Source organism: Onychostruthus taczanowskii, unplaced genomic scaffold (genome assembly GCF_017590055.1).
Source record: "Onychostruthus taczanowskii isolate IOZ18803 unplaced genomic scaffold, ASM1759005v1 scaffold87, whole genome shotgun sequence".
In the NCBI taxonomy this organism is placed as follows: Eukaryota; Metazoa; Chordata; class Aves; order Passeriformes; family Passeridae; genus Onychostruthus; species Onychostruthus taczanowskii.
In genome coordinates, this window is record NW_024506662.1 from 680,587 (window position 1) to 702,342 (window position 21,756).

The window sequence follows — 21,756 nt, forward strand, 5'->3', positions numbered from 1 at the left end:
TGGTGACACTTGCCCCGTGAAGGGACAAAAGTACGTGTGGCTGAATGTGTCTTGCAGGCCTATGGAGCACTTATTGTTTTGATAGCAGGCATAAGACAAGTGTAAGCACTGAGGCTCCAGCTCTGTGCTGATTATAATCTAACTTTTGCTTTCCTTGGCAATCATCCTTTGATATATGGGCACTTAATCTCAGTGCCTGGAGAACAGAAGTAGAGAAGCCAGAGAGGGGAGGATAAAGGGGAAGCCACGCTCCGGTTAAACCAATAACATGGGAAAAGCTTAGTTCTTATTCCAGACATTGATGTGTCTTTGGATGGTAGATGATAGTTACGTGGCAACCAGGCACTGCAGGGCCCTCCAGGTTGCTGCTGGTTGTAGTGCAAGATGTAAGTAATCTTGTTGGTGCAGCCAGGATGCTGTGAAGACGATGAGTTTAGGAAGGGTCTTACATCTCCTTGATGGAAGCTTAATTTTGTCTGGGTTTTTTTTCAGTAGTTGCTTAAGCCACCTGAACTCCTCTAGTCATCCATCTTTGCATCCTGAAATCACATAAGCGACCTACTGAATTAAATCTCTGATCTTAACTTGTTTGTTTTATAGTCTAAATAAATGAAAAGGCAGGAGATAACAGAGTCTAATGTTGCATACAAATCAGTGGAGCTTGGTACAGTTGCAAGGGTTATTTATTGGTTTTACTGAGGTTTGATTTTCAGGCTTATTTCCCTATTCATTTTAAAGGGAGAATTTCTTTGTGGACTTCTTTTGGTTTTGTTTTCTTTTAAAAAAAATATGGAAATAGCAGAAGTGGGAGGAGAGGTGGATTCATAGGAGCAATGGAGCTAGAAGGACAAAGGGAGATGGGCTGAAAAGGAAGGGGAAAAGAATAGTTCTGAGTGTGTGAAAGGGAGTGGGAGGAACAGGAAATCAGAATGTGGGATTGCAAGCACTGGGAAGTGTGGGCAGGAGTAAATTGGACTGGGAAAGAAAATTCCTGGCATGTCTTGTTTTCTTTAAAGACACCAGCCTGATTATAGTAAAATAGCTTCTGCTTTACTCACTGAGGACCAGGTCTTGACATACTGTATCTGCTAAAAACAAGTAGTGTAATACATAAATAGGGTGTTTTTTTGGTTTTTTTTTTCTTTTTTTTTTTTTTTTTTTTTTAATGAAGAGCTAAAGCACAAAAAGCTACTTTCTTAATAGCTTAGTATTTTAAATAAATATCTCCCTCAAGTGCCAAAGGATTAAAGGTTATAAAATCTTATACAACTGTGTATGATTTGTGTAGTTATTCTTTGTAGTCATTTTACTCTTATTTAAACTGAATATATGCTGATTTGGGTTTTTGACACATTAAGAGTGGTGCTCTGTTCTTCTCACAGGTTATTGTAGACAAATTAGAGTAAGGGTATTTCAGACTAATGTTTCTGGTTATGGCCAGCAGCACTAGAAGAATGAAAACTCTGAGATGACTCTGAAAATTTTGGTTTTCCTTTAAAAAAACACTAGTAAATTAGATCTCTAGGCACCGATTTTGTAAATTTGCTGTTATTACAGTGATTTTGCCTTTTGGAGTTGTTTTCAAATAAGTGGATATACCTATCTTGTAGCATTTTAAAGTGCTAAAGTGCCGTTTAAAAGATAAAAGACATCTGAAATTTGATTGAATAGTTTAGAATTAATTTAAAATACCAATTAATGTTATTTAATATCTGATTTATTTCTCCTCCACACCTTAAATATTTATGGAAAAACATCCAAGAATTTGTATGGTATATTTAAAATGTATCTGGTAAATGCCCCTTGTGAAATAAATTATTTTTGTTGCAATTTAGAAAAGTACATATTTAATAGTGAAATGCTTTGCTTATGTACTTACATAACTCCAGTGTATAATACAGGTCCAAAGGTCTTTAATTAATTATAAAGATAGGACTTTAATGACAAAATAATGGCTCTGGTGTATCTGTACCATTGGGTTTAGACATTAGAAAGGTTTCATATCTTTCAACTCTTCCTTATGTCATGTTACTCTGGTGCCCCAGACATTTTTTAATGCATGAGCAATCAACATAAATGAAAACTAGAAAGCATTCATGGTAAGACAGGAGGCAATGTTACTTTCAATAAGGTGACTTCAGAAAACTCTCACACAGATATTTCACTGGAGACATTCTGGTTTGACCTCTATCTCACCATGCCTTTTTTTGTTTCCCCTCTCTCTCTCTCTTTTCTTTTTTTTCCCTCTTATGATTAAACAGAGAAGGGGTTTGCAAAATCCCTCCAGAAAACGGGCAGTTCCTTGTAGAATTGTAGGTCTTTCTAATTTCCATGTATTTTCCTGCAGGAGAATGGCTTTCTAAGAGCACATTAGCCTTCAACCTTGGCAGGTGTAGGAGTACATCTGCAGTATTATGATTGAAATGTTATACCTGCTTATTCTAAAACTGACATGAGAGGTGACAAATGACAGAGGCATTACTGGGTCAGGTGAAGTCTTTGTCATAATCCCTTTTCCCTGAACTTTTAGCTGGTGCAGCAAAGAGAATCCTGTTTCCGGGATTATTAACACCACCTGCTACAAAATTCCTTTGGGAAGGACTGGAGTGCTTTGGATTCAGACACTGGCTTTGAAACATGCAGGAAAATGGCACAGTCTCTGCAGACACTCTAATGACTACTTTGGGTTTGGTATAAGCCAGCCTTTCCACTGCAAAAATGTGTTACTAAGGATATAAATGCTGTTTCTTCCATTGCAATGAAAAGTGAATTTTCAGTGAATTCCTTAAGTTCTTGTGTTTGACAGGATTCAGAGGTACAATCTGCTGCAATGACTTGTGTAGCAGGGTTGAACTGATCTCTGGTTGAAGCCCCTTAGTTTTGGGTAGCATAAGTAGAAAGCTCTATCTCCATTATACAGGATTTTTTACTTCTCTTTCTTTTCAAGCACTGTTTCATGTTTTGTAAGCTTTGCTTTGTGTCTGGTTCATCCAGAAGGCAGATTCTTCCCTCAGGAAAAAAAAGTGGAAAGCCTGTGGGAAAAATGTTTTTCTCTTTGGTCGACTATTCTGTCCTACTTCTCTTGTGTAACTGCAGCCCACTGGCAGGGCAGGAACACGGTGCCTCCCTGACTGGCTGTGGGGTTTGTGCCTCTGCTCCAGCTGGAGAGCAGAGATGAAAGGTACCTGACCAGAACCTGGGCACCAAGTTTGACTCCTGTTCACCTCCCATTCCTATGCTGGCTTTTGGACTTTTTCAAAGCCAGATGAGGAAAAGTGCCTCCTCTTAGTCATAGGCATTGATAGGACTGGAATCCTGCTGGAGCTGCCTGAGGCAAAACAGGCAGAGCAGAGGGACTGGCAAAGTCCTGGGCTGTTTTCATCACAAGCTCTGATTGCAGATCCCCCTGGAACTAGGAGGTGAATCTGTTCCTTTGTATTTCTGAGTGAAGTGAGTGCTGATTGATTTGTCAAGTGATTACATGCTCAGATGAGACACTGGGATGTACAGTTTGATTCCATTCAGCACCACAGCAATGCCCAGGCAAATCTTCATACAGTACAAAGAAGACTGTAGTCATTGTAGGGGAATATGTACACAGAAATCACCTTTCTGAATGGCTTTTTTGAACCTTATTCACCATTGCCTATCTTAGTTTGTTTTCCCTTAGCAGAGTTTTCTGACTTTGCCCTTGTAAAAAGCAGAATCTGCTGTGTAACTGTTGGCCAGAAGAACCTGTTTCCAGATAACAATCCTGCTGTGAGATGAGCTAATTGTCTTTTTCAGCTATGTCCATCTTTTTGAACATGAGAGGCTGTAACGGGTACCTAGGCCATGAGGAGGTTTCAACTCAGCAAAAGGGCTCTAAACATGATTTCTTGGCATGTTGATATGTTGGAAGATGTTGCTCCTGTGAATATGAATCCCAGCAGGTTTTCTTTTGGCAGAAATGCCCCCTTTCTCTCTCAAAATGAATTCCCCCAACTACCCACAGTTTGTTCTTGGCTGACCATTTTGTTCTGCCATCCCCTGTCTGACATCATTGCAGCGTATAATTTACAGAGTCAAATTTACAGTGTTAGGGAATCTGCAATCTCCTGTAGGACAAAGCTATTTTTTAAGTTTTAAGCTTTGAAACATAAAAAGAGATGACATGTTGCACAGTTTTTAGGAAATATGTGGGTGCTGTTTACTACAGTCATGACTTCCTAATATATCTGTGTTTCTTGAAGGGTAGGTTTCAATATCTGAGGCATAACGTACTACAAGTAATTTTTTATCTTTTAATTCAGAAGAGGATTTTTGTATAAAACAATCTTAATCTGTGTTTATGATGTGGCATGAAGGTAGTGTGGTATCTGAGCTAATCTTGGAGTCTATTTTAGAAATTTGAGGCTATTTAAAACAATTCTTGGCATAGTAGTTGCATTTCTAAGCAGCGACTCTTTACTTTGGTGCAAGCAGGGGTTTTGGTTTTTTTTCTTGTATTATGCATTAATCACGCATGTTCAGAAGAAGTGACTCTCTGATTAAGGACATTGCTGTAGTGGAAGAAAAGTTTAAGTTTTATTGCCATCAAGACACTACTAAAATTAATTTTTTTTTATATGCGTTAAATCTTGAGTTTCTTTCAAGTTGTGGTTTTGAGTTGATTGTGAGCTTACCTAAACTGCAGGGGAAAGAGCTTTGGTTATCTGAAACCTGAGAAATAGCAACTAATTGTTATTTGGCAAAGACCTGGTTGGTTGCCAGACTGAAACTTCTGGGTCTAAAAATGGAGTAAAGTGTAAATGGTCTTAAGCTGAGAAAGATGCAAATTGATAAACCAAAGGCAGCTTAAATATTAAATATGAAATTGAGTTTTTTCCATGTATTGGTAGAAATACCAATAAAGAGGGGGCTGAACTGGTGAGAATTAAAAACATTGCTGCTGAGCTGGAGTGAGTCTGAATCCCTCAGTTGTGTGATAGTCACTTGGTGGTGGTGGTTGGAGGCTTAGGGAATCCCTTGACACTTGCTTTCTTTGCCTCAGGGGAAGTGTGGGTATCTGTCTATCCATCTAAATATGTTTGTGTACACAAATAGATGAATTTAGAAAATTTCATTTCAGTTTTCATGCTCTCACTTTTTTGACAGCTGTTACAGTTGCAAAGGGTTGTTTGAGACTGGCTGGCTAAAACTATCTGAACTTCTGGGACTTGCAAGAACCCAAAACACAATTTAAAAAAACTTGAGGTGTGTTTTGAAGTGATGTATGGACACAAAAGTGATTGACAAGCCACTCAGCATGGGCCTGATCTTTTGAAGTCTCAGAACAATATAGCTTTTGGGGTGGACCTTTTTGTTTGTTTATTCCTTCTCTAGAAGCCAAGTTTCTGAGTTTCTCTGAGAGGTCTGAAAAAAACACTTTCAACTCATCATAGGGCAAAATAATGCTGCTCTTCAGTGGTTTGTCTTCTCAGTGCTGGCATGGAACCCAAGCAGAATTCTGCCTTGTCCTGCTTGAGTTCTGTAACAACTTCTCCCAGTACCTCTTGAATTACCAGTGGTAATGGAAAACAGTGATATTCCTTCCACATGAAGATGGTGGTGTCCAGATAGCAACATAGATTATTTAGGAAGCAAGGATAATTCATGAATGAATACCAGAAAATACTAAAGAATATATTGTTGTTCTGATATACTCAAGATGGAGCAAAGGAGGATTTTGTGTCTTCCCCTTCACTGCTTCATGGACAGAGCAGGGAAAAGGGGAGATGTTTGCACAGTCTGAGAGGAAATCGTGTTCTTATTAGAAAAAAGGCATGAATAAGATGAAAGGGACTATGTGTAGTACTTAAATGCTATCTGTATTGCTGCTGGATCACGACATGAAAGGGAGGCCTTTTGGGAGGAAGCTGCAAGACAATATGGCCTTTCTGGGCACAAGATCTTTGTCTTGTGTCTGGGCTGATCTCTGGAAATCTAGTTCAGGGAGTAATTTTAAACTTCCTTTAAACATCACTGACTTGTTGAAGTGGTCAATGTTTTCATTCATTTTGGTGGCATGTTTTAAGAAATCTGTGGCTCTCTACTGACGTACACAAACAAGAACAGGCAAACCAAATCCAGGCTCTGCCCAACAGTTTGTTCATGTTAGAATTTCACTCTGCATTGGACATGTGCTAAATGCTTAACTTCCTTTGGACAGGATAGTACGTTTTTAAAAATAAATATGACATATTAAGAAGATGGCAATCTGGAATGTGCCATTTATAAAATGGAAAGAAATCTGTCTTAACTTGCAAAAATAAAGATATCCCTTGAAACACAGGCAGGGAATATAACTTGCTCCTTTATTCCACAGAGATATTTTGATGACTAAAGCAGATACAGATTTCCTGTATGTTACGGTTTTCCTTAAAGTTATGCATCTATTTCCTTAAGTGTTTTTTCACTTCATCAAGCATATGATCATCTGTGTTGCAGTAATTTATTTTCAGTCCTAAAAGGTAAAGAGTGCTGATGCTCACCCAAGTTTCTTAGGCACATACATGTATCTTTTCCTGCAAAGTGCTGCAAATAAAAAGTAATTCTCCATTTCATTAATGCACTTCAGCTTTGTTATTTGAACTTCCTGTCTCATATATGTAATAAATGAGAAGGAAATGAGACTTTGGAGAACATAATGTAAACACACAATATTTCTGTGGTTTCACTGAAATGAAATGAATGCCTTTTGTAAAAAGCTAATTATTGCATTCAGAATCTAACATGGACCTGGCCAAGTCTGTGGTGCCTCCATTATTTCAGGCATCAGGTTTTATGAAATACAGTATTTCATACTGTAAATATAAAGGTGCTTTATTCTCTGCTGACTTTTGCATGTAAAGCAAAAGGAAAACAAAAACCAGTTTTCTTCTCTCCTGAGTTTCGTCAGTTTCCTCTCACCAGTCTCTTAATGTATGTTAACTTGGAGATAGCAATTTCATTTTTGGTACATCAGATTTCACTGTGAGGGAGGGTGTGTTCTTATATGTGCTCCTTGTAGGTAAAATAAACTGAGAATAAAGTAACTTAAGTAATAAAGTAACTGAACTCACACAAAAATATTTAAATGAGTGCTCAGGCCTCCCTGCTTGTAACCTCTTCTCCAATTGTTTATTCTTTTGTCCTGGATTATTTTCCCACCCTTCCAAGTAGGAGTTCCACAAGTCCATGTTTCTGTCTAGTTTCCTTCCCGTGCCCCCAAGCTGTTGTGATTCAGTCCTTAGATTAAATAGTCCAGACGTGTTCTTAAAAGTATTGAATTTGTTTGGCTGAAACTTGTTCCTCTTTTTTTTTTTTTTTTTTTGTTTGTTTGTTTGGGATTTTTTGTTTGTTTGTGTGCAGTTTGGGGGCTTTTTGTGTTTATTCTAAAGTGTAAAATTTAAAATCTGGTGAAGAAAAAAAGTCTTTTCCTTCTTACAGATTTAATTTTTTTTCTCTTTACTGATGCATTTCATCCTTTCTGCATTATGAACTCTAGAAATGAAAAGAGATTTATATCTCTGCTGCATGTATTTTGCCTTTGAATACTTAATTCCTGTCAGTTTTGACCACTGTCTTTCTCTTTATATTATACAATATTGGGACTGCAGAATGATAATTTTTTCGTGTTTTTATCCCTCTTCCTTTGGGCAGTTCTGTGGGCTGGGGGCTGATAAGTAGATAAGTTCACTCAATCAAATGCCTGTCAGCCTCACTTTTATTTTTAGTTCCTGCATTTTGAAAAATAGAAAAAAACCCTCTCTTTGGTTTTGAATCTGATAAAATGGCCCAGACCTAATCTGTGAATAGCATATTTAGATTAGCTTCATAATCCTAAGAGAAGGAAGTATTTGTTAGTTGATTTGTGTATGTCATTTTTAGATGACAGAGACGACTTTGCAGGAATTGCCTTTGGTCTTTTAATGGCAATTAAAAAGCTTTCTCTGCCCTCACTACATACATGAATAAGGGCATAGTAACTGCAATACTTGTAATTTTAAAAATCTCACCTACATTGTTGAAGTTTCACATAGACTATTTTTAAAATGCAGAATTAGTACTATGCTGTCTGGTTTGTGTGTTTGCTTAGGAGTGATAAATAACATAGAAACATCAGAAACACCGTGTCCAGTTCTGGGCTCCCAAGTACAAGAGATACGGAGCTTAATTGGCTGTTAAAGGCTTTCCTGTAGTCTGAAATATCTGAGAACCTTCACACATCCAGCAGCTACAAAGGGTTTGGTGAAGGTTGGCCCTGGGTTTTTAAAGATGCAGGAGTCTGAATTATTAAAGTGAAATACCTTTGTCATGGCAGAAAAGGATTCAAGATGGCTTTTAGCATCCCATATTTCTGGGTTTGCTTCTCATGCCGGTGTTTTTTGGCAGTCAAATGCAAAGAAATGTGTCAAACTCAAATATATTTAAAACCTGATCTTTGAGAAAGGGTTGACAGACTTGGATTTGTTCTGTATAAAAGAGAATAGTGATCAATTGTTTTCTGTGCCTGGTGGCTACATTAGCAGAAATAACAGCTTAAAGTTGTAGCAAGGGAAGAGACTTCCTCCTAAATCTAGTTAACCATTAAATAGTAAATAGGCATAAAAGCTTTTTAAATATTAGCCAAATATTTGGCAGGAATATTGTTTGTTAAATAATATCTATTTAACGTAGATATTTAAGTAGCAACAGGGAGAGTGAGATGATGACCTGAATGACTTCTTGAGATCTGTTCATAATTTCTGTGCATTCTCTCTGCAGCAGTATCTCCTTATTTATATCAGCATTTTAAGAGAGAGTTCAGGGGATTTTTTTGTGTAGAAAATGCACAGTTTCTGAGGAGTCCTTCATTTACTTAGATTTATTTAATTGGACAACCAAGCAAAGGTGGTGTCAGATTATAAAATTGAGGTTTATTGCTGCTGGATAAGGAAGGGAATTAAGAGATTACCAGAATTGCATTGAACATTTGAAGTGCAGCCTTCTTGAAATGCCTTGTGTGGATCATCCTTAGAGCCATCCCCTGTGGAAGCCAACAGGTAGAGAGTCCACAATACTGCCCTGGAGGGAAAACCCCTCCAAGCTATAAGCACCCTTGTTAGGGTGAGGAAAAAGGCTTCTCCTAGCATGCCTTGCTGTGACATGCAGATTCAACTATTCCCTTGGCCCTTCCCCCTTGCTCCACCCCTGTGCCCTCATCCCATTGGCCATAGTGTTCTGCCCCACCCCTCAACATCCATATATAAACCCTTGCTTTCACTGCCTGAGAGGCTTTTCATCCCTGGAGCTTTCCAAGGAGGAAGCTCAATAAAGACTGTCCTTGGAACCCCACAGGAAGACCCCATCTCTCCATGCCCGTGTCCCCAAGGTGTCTTTTTGAAGACGCTTTTTCAGGAAGGTCGCAACACTCTGAACAATGCCCGCCATGACAATCCACATCTTCAGTGTGCTTTTTGTGAAATCAAATCCCTACAGGTCCAACAAATCTGTTTTTATAGGATATCAGCAAGCTAAATTTTCTGTATAAAATGTATCAAGTTACAGTGAGAAATGTTGATGAGTAGTGTAGGGATATGAGGCCATGAAGATCTTATTGTCCTCGGCAGTATAAAGGACCAGAGGAGTAGTCTTGGACTCTGCCTCAGCTGCCCAGTGCATAGAATAGGAGTAGCTGATGTCTCAGTCATCATTCTAAATACCCTTACAATTAACATTCTTAGCTTCTGTCTAAGTATATAGTCATTCTCGGTGGAATTGAAATGGTTTTATTTCAGTGAGTATAGAAACATTTTGCGCAGTCCTCTCGTAAGTATGAAGTCCTAACCCATACATTATAATAAAAGATATTCCAATAATAGACTCTAACTTTGCTAGTGATGCTAGTTCAGTGAACAGATGATCACTTGTATGCAAAACCCTTCTGGGAGATTTTTTGATGTAAACAGTTGTCTTTAAGTGAGAGAGAAATTGCTGTTGTGAGCCATGATATAGTGGTTGTGTAACACTGTAGTACTTTCAAATTTGCAGTGGGAAACACAGGTTCTTGATATGACTGGAGCAGTGAAATCTAGTCCATTTACACACTGCCCTGAAATACCCTTTTCTTGAGTTGTGTCAACAACAGGCTGGTGTGTTCCAGAGCTGATTGGCCAATAGCAGACTTAGGTGCTGACAAAATATTGTTCTTACATGTGAATGTTGGTATTGCAAAGATACACTTATGTCCAAAAGCTGAAGGCTTGAAAACATCTGTTTTGTATCCTCCATAATAGTCCTTCCCTCTTCTCCTTTTTATCTTTCATATTTGTGTTTTCTTTGGGATTATTACGCTTAAATTTTAGTAAGTGTTAGCATTGTCTGCTCTGGTTATCTGTTGGGAGCTTTGTTAGTCTTTAAATGTAAGAGTAAGGACTCATTAACAGCTGAGCATTGTCTTGCATTCCTGCACTCATAGTCATTGAATATTAAGAGAGATTTGGTTATAAAATACTACTAAGTAGTGGTTTAAGCAATCTGTATGAATGTTGTTTTTTGCAGAATCAAATTTAACTCCTCTCTTATCTAGAATATTACTTTATCACTTTTCTATACGGTTATCTATGAAAAATGGTATAGAAAAAATGTTGAGTTTTCTAATTAAAAATAAAAAGTAGTGTATCTAGATGTCTTGCATGTTCTATATCCATCACAAAAATCTGGAAAAAAATCCTTTTTCTGCAGGAATATCAATAGGAAAGATGACTAATTTCTAGGAAGACACATTTAAAGAGATAAAGGATTATGCAGTCTCTAAATATTGATCCTTTTGTGTACAAATATATGTGCTTTTTCTCCTGCTTTGTCAGAAAGACTTGGATGATGGTGTGCGATATTAGATCGTTCTGTAGAAGGAAGAGATATTAGCTTCTAACTCATTGGGAATTACATAAATTTAGTCTCTGCTTGGTGTGGAGTGTGTCCCACATAAAAACTCAAAGTTGATATATACTCTCGCTCTACTGTGTTGCTTAATCAGTTGATTTTTTAAAAAAAAAATTGTTACGATGTTATTCTCTGTAAAAGTATTTTCATTTGCTTTATATGCATTGACCGTTTCCACAAGTCAGATCAGCCAAGGGAGTATTTTGATAGCTCATGCAATAATGTTACAAACCTCAGTCCTTTGGAAAGGTTTGAGAGCAGTTCAGACGTCTGCGAGCTTTTGTTCTTATTGATAACAGTGATACATCTATTTAAAGCTAGACTGAGGCAAACAGGTTTTTTCAACCTCTGCAAGGTGATTAGTCCTTTCAAAAATTTGCGAGTGAGCTAGAAGATGCAGTGTTTCATTTCTTACTCCTGAGCTGTGCAGATTGCACCCTCAGTTTTCAGGTCTCAAAGCTGAGGCCCATTTAAAAGGTAACTGTAGCAGACTAGAGAATTTTAATTTCAGATAAAATAGTGTAGTAGTTTGTGCTGTTATTCACTCAGTGTCAAATGTGGTTAATGTTTGTGTCAGTTTTAGAGGTTCAGGAAAAGCCAAGTACCTGATTACAAAGCACTTACAGGGCTCTAAATGCAGCTGTTTAAGGAAGGGCAGTGGTGGATGGGATGGGTACATGGGTTAAAGAGGGTGCTTGCCCAGATGCTTTCCCTTGTGATAAATTTTATGCAAGTTCAAAACGAATATTTAAGCCAATAACAATTTTTTACTATTAAGTTTTAGTGCATAAAAATATTCATAGTTTGAGAGGCAAGAGAAATCCAGATGACAGGTTTTCTTTATGACTAAGTATTTTAGATCTCCTGAATCATACAGACCCTTCTATTGCAGTTGGTAAGTAAAGTGCAAAGCATGTTGTCCTTCCCTGAAATGGAAGAAATGCAGAAACCTACAATACATCAGGAAGGGGTTAGAGATTGATGAACTCAGTATCTGAAGAAAGTACTGAAACATCATCATGAGATCAAAATGAAAGGGCAAATAAAAAGAGCTTAGGTCAGCTTTTAAAATGTAATATTCTTTGGCTAAGATCCCACTTCTTCATGCTTCGATTTAATCTGTCAGGGCAAAAGGGCAAAGGTTCACATGATTGCTGGGGAGGGTACAAGATGCATGACAGAGCAATTTGCTGAGTTTCTCTGGATGAGTGTAGACAAAGCTTGCATGTCTTTGCTCTTTGTCTCTCTGACAGTAGCCTTTAACATAGGCTTATTGTTCACTTTTTGGGTCACTGAAAGGCATTTATAAGGTATTTCTGGTGCAGAAAGCACATGAAACTGTTTTCTAATTTGTCTTAATTGCTTGTCTCAGTAAATGGTTAATTCCCATTTGTATGTGCTCAGCAGTTTAGAAAATAGGTGTTTGCTCATATTTGAAATCTCTGTAATTGCTCAAAGCCCTTAGAGGTGTTGGTGGATGATCAGCTCTAGACCACCTAAACCCCTTCATTGTCACTTCTTGTACTTTCAAAAATGCTAGATAATTATTTTATAATTTGTACCACTTTGCTGAAGTTGTACTCCGTCCTTTTTCTCTTTGGAACAATGTTTTGTCATTTGAGATTGTAGTTCTTGATTTCCTTTTGTGACAGCACCGTGTGTTAACCCTTTGTTGTGCTGTTAGAACCTCATGTACTCAGATTGGCCATCAAGTTACCAACCAGTTCATGTCTTTCTCCAAGTCAGTCAGGTTTTAGTAGCAAACATGGGAAAAGTGTGAGCACAGACACATGTCTAAACATGTTCTAGTTTGGCCAGAGCACAGTTATTTCTACATCAGGAGAGAATTCCAAAAGTATTCTACTATTCTGTGCATTACCACTAATATGCACAACTTCTAAGGAAAATGGAACAGTGCTGGCTTTTCAGGCTTGTAAATGGATTTATTGATCCTGCAACTGATTTTTCCTGAATAGAAGAACTTTCCAACCAAACGCAATGGCCTGTTTCAGAAATTTGTCAGAGATCTGGAATTGAAGTCCACGTGAAATATCATCTTGGTTTAAAGAGTTAAATAGCTTGGCACACCTTACAGAAATAGGTTAGAGGTATCATGTTTCTTGCTTCATTTAATTCAGCTATCCTGTGCTGATACTGAGAGAAAATGCTTTGCAAACCTAAGTTGGCCATTAGCTGAACAATTGTAATGTCTTACATACATCTTGCATATTATAGTAATATTCAGTGAATCCCTCATAGTAGCAACAAATGACTTAGATCAAGGTTAATTTTGCTAAGGAATGGCAAGATCACGGGTAGACATAAAAACAGAGAGGGTAAGACTTTGCATTTTATTTGGACAGTTCTTAAAAGCAGTCTTCTTTAATCTGTGTGCAAATTCCCACTGCATTTCTGAGCAAAAGAGGAACATGACTAATGAGCCTACAGTAGGTCATTTTACAGTCCAAGTTTGTGTCATCATATTAAGCAATGAGTGATAGGAATTTAAAGGAAATTATTTAATGCATCACAGCATTCTGCATCTGAGTAGCGATTCCCAACAGCCAATGCAGTCATGACATGCAGGACATCAGTTTGCCAATACTGCAGACTTTGGGGAAAAAAGCACCACTTCTTGGTCAGACTTAATGATCATCTTAGAGTCATCCTCTTTGATTTTTTTTTTTTTCTCCTGTTTTTTAATAATTGCCTTTGAGCATTTCAGTTCCTTTCTTTGAAGAGGAAAAGTACATTAGGCAGCCCATATGCTTTGGACTTGAGTAGAGTAATATCCAGACATAGAGAACAGTGAGCAAAGGTCAACACCTGAGCAGTGAAAGCTGCATAGTCAGTGAGGGGACCCAAGGCTGAGGCTTAAAAAACATTCCCGATATCAATGTTTACAAAGTGCCAGCCAGAGTCTGGAACAGTTGGAGCTGAGCAATGCTTCCCTTATCAGTTGCCTAATTTTGGCTAGTGTTTTTCAAAGGTACTGTTTTGCCAGGCGTGATGGTGCGTTCATAGAACACAATTTCCATCTTGGAAATTTAAGACAAATAACAGAGAATGCTACCCTGTTGGCTTTGAAAATCCTAGTAAGTAGACATAATTTTTTAAAGTGTGTTACCTAAATTCACTCTGCTAATGCACATGTGTGTCTCAGCAGCATCACCTGACTTGTGTCCATAGAGACACCCTGCATCAATGTCCAGGAGGAGCTGGGCCTCAAGAGCCTTTCCTATTGTATCATTTCTCTATTTTGCCCCAACTGGATGCATTTCTGTTTTCAGGACTGCTCCAGCTTAGCACACATAGCTCCTTAAAGGAAAAGCAAAGAATTTATTTCAAAATCATTTGTTTGCAGAAGTCACAAGAGCAATGAAAACCAGTATTTACACTTACATCTTTCAAACAAATGAAAATTATGTGGAATTTTTGTTTTGCCTTCAAGTATTTTGTGCTGCATCGTAGGACAAATCAGTATCCATGATTTTGAGGAGCTTTATTGTTTGTTATGTCTTCTCTAGTTTTCTATTATTCTTGGCACACCTTCCTCTGCTGATGCTGATGTTGACATTTATTCTGATTAGTTTAAATGAAGGTTTTAACCCTGGCTTTATCATTTTAGATGGCATTGCTTAAGAAAGAGTAGGAATAGTAATTGTATCTAACTATGTAGTGCATTTAGGTACTTTGTATTTAGCATTTTTAACAATACATTTATTTTCTGAAGGACATGAGCCACTCACTTTCTGTGAGAAATCTGTGTTCCTATGTTCACTGGCTCAATGGAAAATTCCTTTTTCAGGTGGTATTTTTGCTATGCTGAGGAGTGTAAAGCTTTGAAGTGTTTGTGCTTCTGATATTGTGCAAAGGCTGGGAAGATTGTTCTTCTGAGTGTATCTATCCAGTGATGGAAGGTACATGGATTCAGGTGGTGGTGTGTGTTTGTTTATTGGATTGTGTTTTAAAATGAAAAAGAAATTACACTGAGGTGTCCTGTTTCCTTCTTTCTGGGTCCAGTTTACTGAGTTATTGGGTTCCCGTGGCTGTTACTAATGTGGTGTGAGGTGAGGACACTCAACACCCCGTAGATGTAATCACATTTGAACCTCTTCCTGAATGGTGCTTTTGCTGATTTTCAGTCATTCTGTCTTTCTCTCATTTATGTCTGCATGTTGGAATTTTTCTACCTGCAAAACCTACATGAGACTTGCCTATAAACCTTTTCTGTAAGATATAGATACAACCCAGCTTTTCTTCATTCCTACTTTTCCCTTCATTTAAAATCTTTTTTTTTTTTTTTTTTTTTTTTGTTGCTTTTGATTGAAATGTAAACAGGGTACGGGATCCCTTTTACTACTGGGATTAAAGAACAAAGGAAAATACTTAATCCAAGAGAATAGTTTCCTTTCATGGGTTTTGTGAGATATGCGTCAGGAAAATAATTTTTCCTATACAGCCTGTTTCATTGACTGGAGAATATCATATCTCAGGCATTTGGAGAGTATGTATTTGTTGGGAGCACACTGTTCATTCCCTATGAATTGAACGATTTTCATGTTCTTCATGCCTGACATTTGAATAAGAGCTTGAGAAGAATAGTAAAGCTAAAGTTGGTTTGCATTTTCTAGGTGAAAATACTCATTTTGATAAAGGCAAACCCTTCACATCCATAGCATTGGCACTTGGTTACCTGGACAAGTCTGAAAGCATTCCCACAGCTGTAAAACCTGGCATCACAAAGTATCCAAATCAAACATACATTTAGTAAGTTAGTTGATATAAGAAACCCTTTGTCTTGTTTAAATATATATTCCTGTTTATGTGCTGCTAATATTACCTCTTTTCTAACTAGCATTGGAGTTATTTCAGCTGAAGGTGAATAAAAAATTTTTTTTCATTAGTGTTGGACTTTTTTGTTTTGTGGATGGAGTAAGAAGACAGATGAATAGGGAAGCTGAAGAAATGTTCATAAGACTAACACAGAGTGACTCCTTACTCTCTTTGGTTATTATCACTGTACTGCAGTGCAGCTGTGGGTTTTGGCAGTCTAGTATTGGCTTATTTTATGGTTATGAGCTGAACAGAAGCCTCTCTTTTCTCATATAAATAAGAGAAAACCTACGTACCAAAACTGTTTATAACAACTTAACTTATGACAGTGAAGGATATCTGTCTCCAGTGAAGCACTGCTGACCGATTTGGTTTAGTTACTCATTGATTTGCAAACAAAAAATAGTGACAAATTATGTAAACTGGTCTGAAAACTCAGGTTTGTGACCACTAGCATTTACTTTGCATCTTTCAACCCACTTTCCAACATTTTACATTTCTATAGCAGTAATTGAACTTCGAAAAGCAAGTGGTAATTGATGTACCAAACCTGCTACAGTGTGATTTAGGTTATCCAGTAAGTCGGGCTTCTCTCTGACACTAGAGAGATGGCATAGCATGTTTCAGATGATTAAAGCCAATCTACTGCTAAGGCTTGAATTGAATGTTGTGCATTTAAAAGTAGTGTGCATGCAGAATATTGCTGGAAAACATGGAAAAAGTGGATGTTATTTCATAATATTAAAAGAAATACACTCATGTAATTAGTACCCTAAGGAAAGGAATCAAAGCTATGTAAGATAATTTAAAAAGCTTGTGATAAGCATAACTTCTAAACTAGTTTGTTGTGGATGCACTATTTTGATTTCTTGTGATGGCTATGTTCTTGGAATCTTGTTTGAGAGGTCAAACTCAGTTCCAGGAGCTTATCAGGCTCAGACAAATAGCAGCTGTGTTATAAACCAGAAAATAATGCAGGGAGGAGAGAGGAGAAGGACAGAAAAGTACATTTGGAGAGGTGAAAGATATTCTCACAAGTACTGGTGGCCAGTTTTCTATTGATTTGTATGTTTTTTGTTTTAAGAGTGTTTGTTTTATTGTGTTGTAGAAATACTACCAAATTTAAAATAATCTATTAGAAAGATAATTAATAAAGCCGATTATTAAGAGTGGTTTATTCTTAACCTTGTCTAATTTACGAAGATCATGAATCTATTTGGACAAGGGTAGGACCACTATCTAGAAAGCAGATGTGAGAGCCAAGAGCTTTGGATCTTTTCCAGGCAGTTGTTCTGGGCTGTGTACCAGACCTATCTGCAATAGTAAGAAATTATTTTCTGGGTTCACATTGGAGTGACCACTTGATCCAGAGCTGCAGAGAGGATCCTCCCCAAACTGCTATGGGTGAGCCATGAGTCTCACAGCTCTTGCTCCATCCCGGGAGATTTGCTCTCCCTCCTTGGATCTCTGCACAAATGGTGCTTTTGATTTTTTTATTTTTATTTCTCTCATTATCCTTTGTGAAATACGCTGTCCTGAAAGGGTGTTTGAAACATTTGTGTGGCAAAACCTCACGAATGTCATTTTCAGCGAATGTTTTGAGCAATGCTGAAGCAATTTGGAAACACCTTTTAGTATACAAATTAATTCACAGTTTTGCTGTTTTCTCATATATGAAACAAGATTTTATCTTCTCATAGTCCACACTTCTCTAAAGTAGAAGTTGTAGTCAGTGATAAAAGGTACAAGGAAGTCACAGCTGTGAGTTAGAATGAACATTCTCATGTTTTCTTTTTATTTTAACTTAATCCCTATCAGAGTTTGTTCTTGTACTTTTAAACTATATCCTTCCTGTTATCAGTAGATGCTCCCTAATTAAAAGCTTCTAAAATGTAACGTAAATTAAGTGCAGAGGAAGGAGTCAAGGATAAACAAATGCTTATAACTAGCTTGCTGTGAATCTGGGGTGTAGCTGGTTTGCATGGATGGTTGAATAAAGCTTAAAAAACATCCAAGCTGTATATGCTGAGACAAAAAAACTTGGGGAAAGCTGGATCACTACCTGAGACAAAAAGCCCTGCATGATTCAAGAACTGGAAATACAAACTGGATCATTAGGAATGTATTCCTTGCCTTTTTGTCTTAACAATACTGGCATGAGTGAATCTAGATGTCAGAACATTCCTTGGATTTTTGAGTCCGCAGTGGTAACTGCTTTTTTTTTTTTTTTTTTTTTTTTTTTCATTAATCAAGATGATCTTTTGTGTGAATTATTGCTTCTGACCCAGCTCCTCTTCTGCTCTGTAGCACTGAAAGTCTGCTGAAGGACAGGTGAAACGTAATAAAGTACATCTCAGCAACAGTAATTCTGAAGCCATTGACACAAATTATTGCTATTATTGCTATGGTATACAGTGCTGTGTCAGGCTGAAATTGCATTTGTGTGCCTTTTAAGTTTCTCCACTCTTCTCTGATGTTGGGCAGAACATCAGCGTGGGACCCCAAGGGCCATCTTAAGTGCAGCATCGCTTTGCTGTGAAATTACTGTTAAAATTTGCTGTTAAAATTTATTTCCTTTTTTTTCTCCCTTTTTTTTCCCCCCCTCTTTGGTAGTGTTAGTGTCAGCAGTGTATTCTAATTTCCTCAATTCAGATACCAGTGATTCTACCAAAAATAGTTACTTTGGAATTTCTTGTGGCCAGCTACATGATGATTTTGGATATTGATTTCTACTCTTTTTTTTACAAATATGTGAACTGGCTTAGCTTGTAGTCCTTGTGGAATAAAATGTCTTGTCAGGCAGTGGAAAATATCAACTTCTCCCCAGCCAATGTGTGTGCCAAACAAAATAACTAGTAATAAGAGAAATACATGGCGCGGATGTAAAAAAATGTGCTAACTACTTTTGATGGGAAAATGAGATTTTAATTTATTTAATGTCTTCTGATAGATTCAAGACACTTGCTATTAGTAGTGAACAAGGAAAATCAAGAGCAGCTGTACATTCTGAGGAGCTAGCTATCAGAAACTGAGCTGAGATTACTAATATCTAGTTTTTAATATTATTCAAATGGACAGCATCCGCATTTCCCTCTATTTTTAGGGCTTTTTTCATTCTAGTATTTGAGAAGTTGGAGTGAGACAAGAACTTGACAAATTCTCATAATCACTTCAATAATACCTTTAATCTCAAACATGCCATGACATTAATTGTAATAATATTTAGCATTGCTAAAGGAATTTTCATCATCATTTTTTAAAGACTGTGCAAAAATGACTGGAAATGTTAATTCCAGTGTACAGATAAGGAAAACTAAGCAAAATAATTTAGTATATTTTAATGGTGAGATGTTTGAGGAGCTGGCATTACATTCATCAGTTCTCTTATTTCCCATCTGTTCCTTGAGCAGCTGCATGTGCACGGATTTTTCTCTTTCCCCCAGTTGTGGGCAGAGAACAGAGGCGGATGAGTGGAACAAGAAAATAGAGCTTGAGCACAGAAATTCCCTGACACTGGCTCAGGTTATTGGGTGTGTATGGGTAGCTGGCAGGAAGCAGCATGGGACCAGTTGGAGCAGAGATAACACAGGAGGGGAACAGGGAGCAGGATGCTTTGCATGCTGCCTGGCCCTGTGTGATGTGGCTTTACAGAAGAAGAGTGTCACCGAGATAAAACAGGCTCAGTATAGAGATTGACTTAGCAGGAGCCTGTCAAACCAGTTGTATGTGAAGCTCTCAGACTTTGGAGATGTTCCTGGTCCCCCCATTCCCACCATTTTCTACTCCAGCCTATGTGATCTGCAGCTGTGTGTTCATCTGTCCTCTCTCAAGTGCTCCTTTTTAGTCTAATATAAACTTTATTGCTATTTTCCTTTCCTCTTTCTCTCTCTTTGTTTCCTTATTTTACTTTCATTGGGTTTGATCTTCTGATTATGTCCCTTCTTACATTATCTTTGCTGTTTTACTTTCCTAATCATTTCCTGGCAAAGCCCCTTCCAGCTGTAGGGAAGGAACATACATAGCTCATTCAATATTTACTGACGATCATATTCCCTCTGCTTCTGAGTTGTATTAGCAAATCCCTGCCTGTTTTGTCAGCTCCTGTGAGTAGGACTGACTGCTGTATATTGGACATTTAGAGGAGGGAGCTATCATTTTAAAAATGCTTTATCCATGGGTCTGTATTTGCCTATTCATAATCCTCTGTCACAAAAGCACTTGAAAAATTCCATCGTGTGCAGTGCCAAGCTGTTTCTCCAGAGGCTCAAAGCTCTGTCATCTCTCCCTAACTGGAGGGCGGAGGCAGCAGGTTAGACTTGCCCACATCACATCACTTCACTGTGGCCATTTATTTCCATATGTTTAAGTCAAATCAGTATAGGGTGTTTGGAAAATCTTGGTCATAAAGTTTTAAGTACATGGTTTTAGCAGCTCAGGTTCCTGATGACAATCTTGGTCTCATGTCTACATACTGAGTCCTAAAACGTGTAGATGAGTTTCTGCATATACCTACAGACAGCCCTGACTTGGGCTTCTTTTGTCTATTCATTACATAAACAGAGTTTTTTTTCTTAAAATTACTTCTGGGTCATTCTAAGTTATTATATGAAGAATTATTAACAAAAATATATTCCGATTATAATATTTTACAGAGCATATAAAACACTTTAAAATAGGCATATTTAAGCACGTAATTTAATAATAAAACACTATTAATATTGGGTATCAGTAAAGAACCTAAGAGCAGAATTGCCTTGCAGACCTTGATTTTCTGACTGTATCACTTGCATGGCCACGTTTTTCATTTGCTATGGTCAGAGTGGAAAAAAAACAAAAAACCTTGGAATTGTTTTCATAGCCCAAGGAAAATATGTGAGCAGTAATAAGCAGTAATAAGAAGACTGGCCATGTCAAAATCTGGAATCATTCTTCAAATTTGCTTTGAAAATTAAGCTTTTAACACCAAGCAACTGGCTCTCTTAAATATCTTGTTTCAAGGAAAATACTGCAAGCAATAAATTGCAGTATCAAATGGCCACTGTAACTAAATCTTGTTCTTCCTTCAGTGGCCTCAGGACAATTGGTCTAAAGTATCCTTTAAAGAAAAGGGCTATAATTACTACTGCAATTGTTTCCTTTCCTCAGATGTAGAAAATGTGCTTCCTCCTCTTTTGTCCTTTTTATGGCTATTTTAGCTTCATCTTTCATTGTTTAGCTGTTTAAGTCTAAGTAGATTCCCTTTAAGGTCTAAAGACTGCAAGTGACTAACATGCAAATTGGCAGCTTTTCTGATAAGTTCAACATCAAAAATAATTAATATGCTAAAATAAAAATTTTGTATTTGTTCTCAGTGTACAGAAGTAGTAATGTTTACATAACAAATGACTACTGATTATACTTCTAATGAGATGAAAAAGCACACACTAATTAAAAATATTAAAAATCCTTTGGAATTTGTTTTTACTGGAGATTAATACTCAACATTTTGCAGGACAGAGGGTCTTGGCAGATCTAAACAAAGCTGTTTCTACATGGTTGCTCCTATTTATAATCTACAATAGAGAAAAGAGTGTTTTATGAATGTTGAGAAAAGATCAACACTAACACCTAACAGATGGGTGGTATCAGGAGAACATTTGCTAACAATAGTTGATCTTAAAGACCTGCTGATACTTCATGGGAAAGATTTGAAAAAAGATTCAGCATAGATTAAAGAAAAAGGCTTCTAATAACACAGATTTCACAACTGTATGCGTTGTTTTAGTGGACTAATTAAACAGATCTCATTCTCTGAATTAGTTGTTCCACATGTCAGTTTATTTGGTTGTGGGTTCTGTGAGACTGTAGGGTTTGGCCTCAGCATTATGAACAGACTTCTGTACACTGCATTCTTAAAATGCATATGCAGAAACTTTTGAGACAAATAATTAGATTTACATATTTAAGTGAGTTTAAATAGCAAGCACACTGTGAAAAGATCATTTGTGCAGAAAC

At 37.3% G+C, this 21,756-nt stretch overlaps 1 protein-coding gene across 3 annotated transcripts in view; it reads left to right on the forward strand.

The window, feature by feature from the left end:
- The window catches only part of MACROD2 (mono-ADP ribosylhydrolase 2), an 852,083-nt gene that overhangs the window by 202,690 nt on the left and 627,637 nt on the right, over window positions 1-21,756 (forward strand). The window lies entirely within an intron of this gene.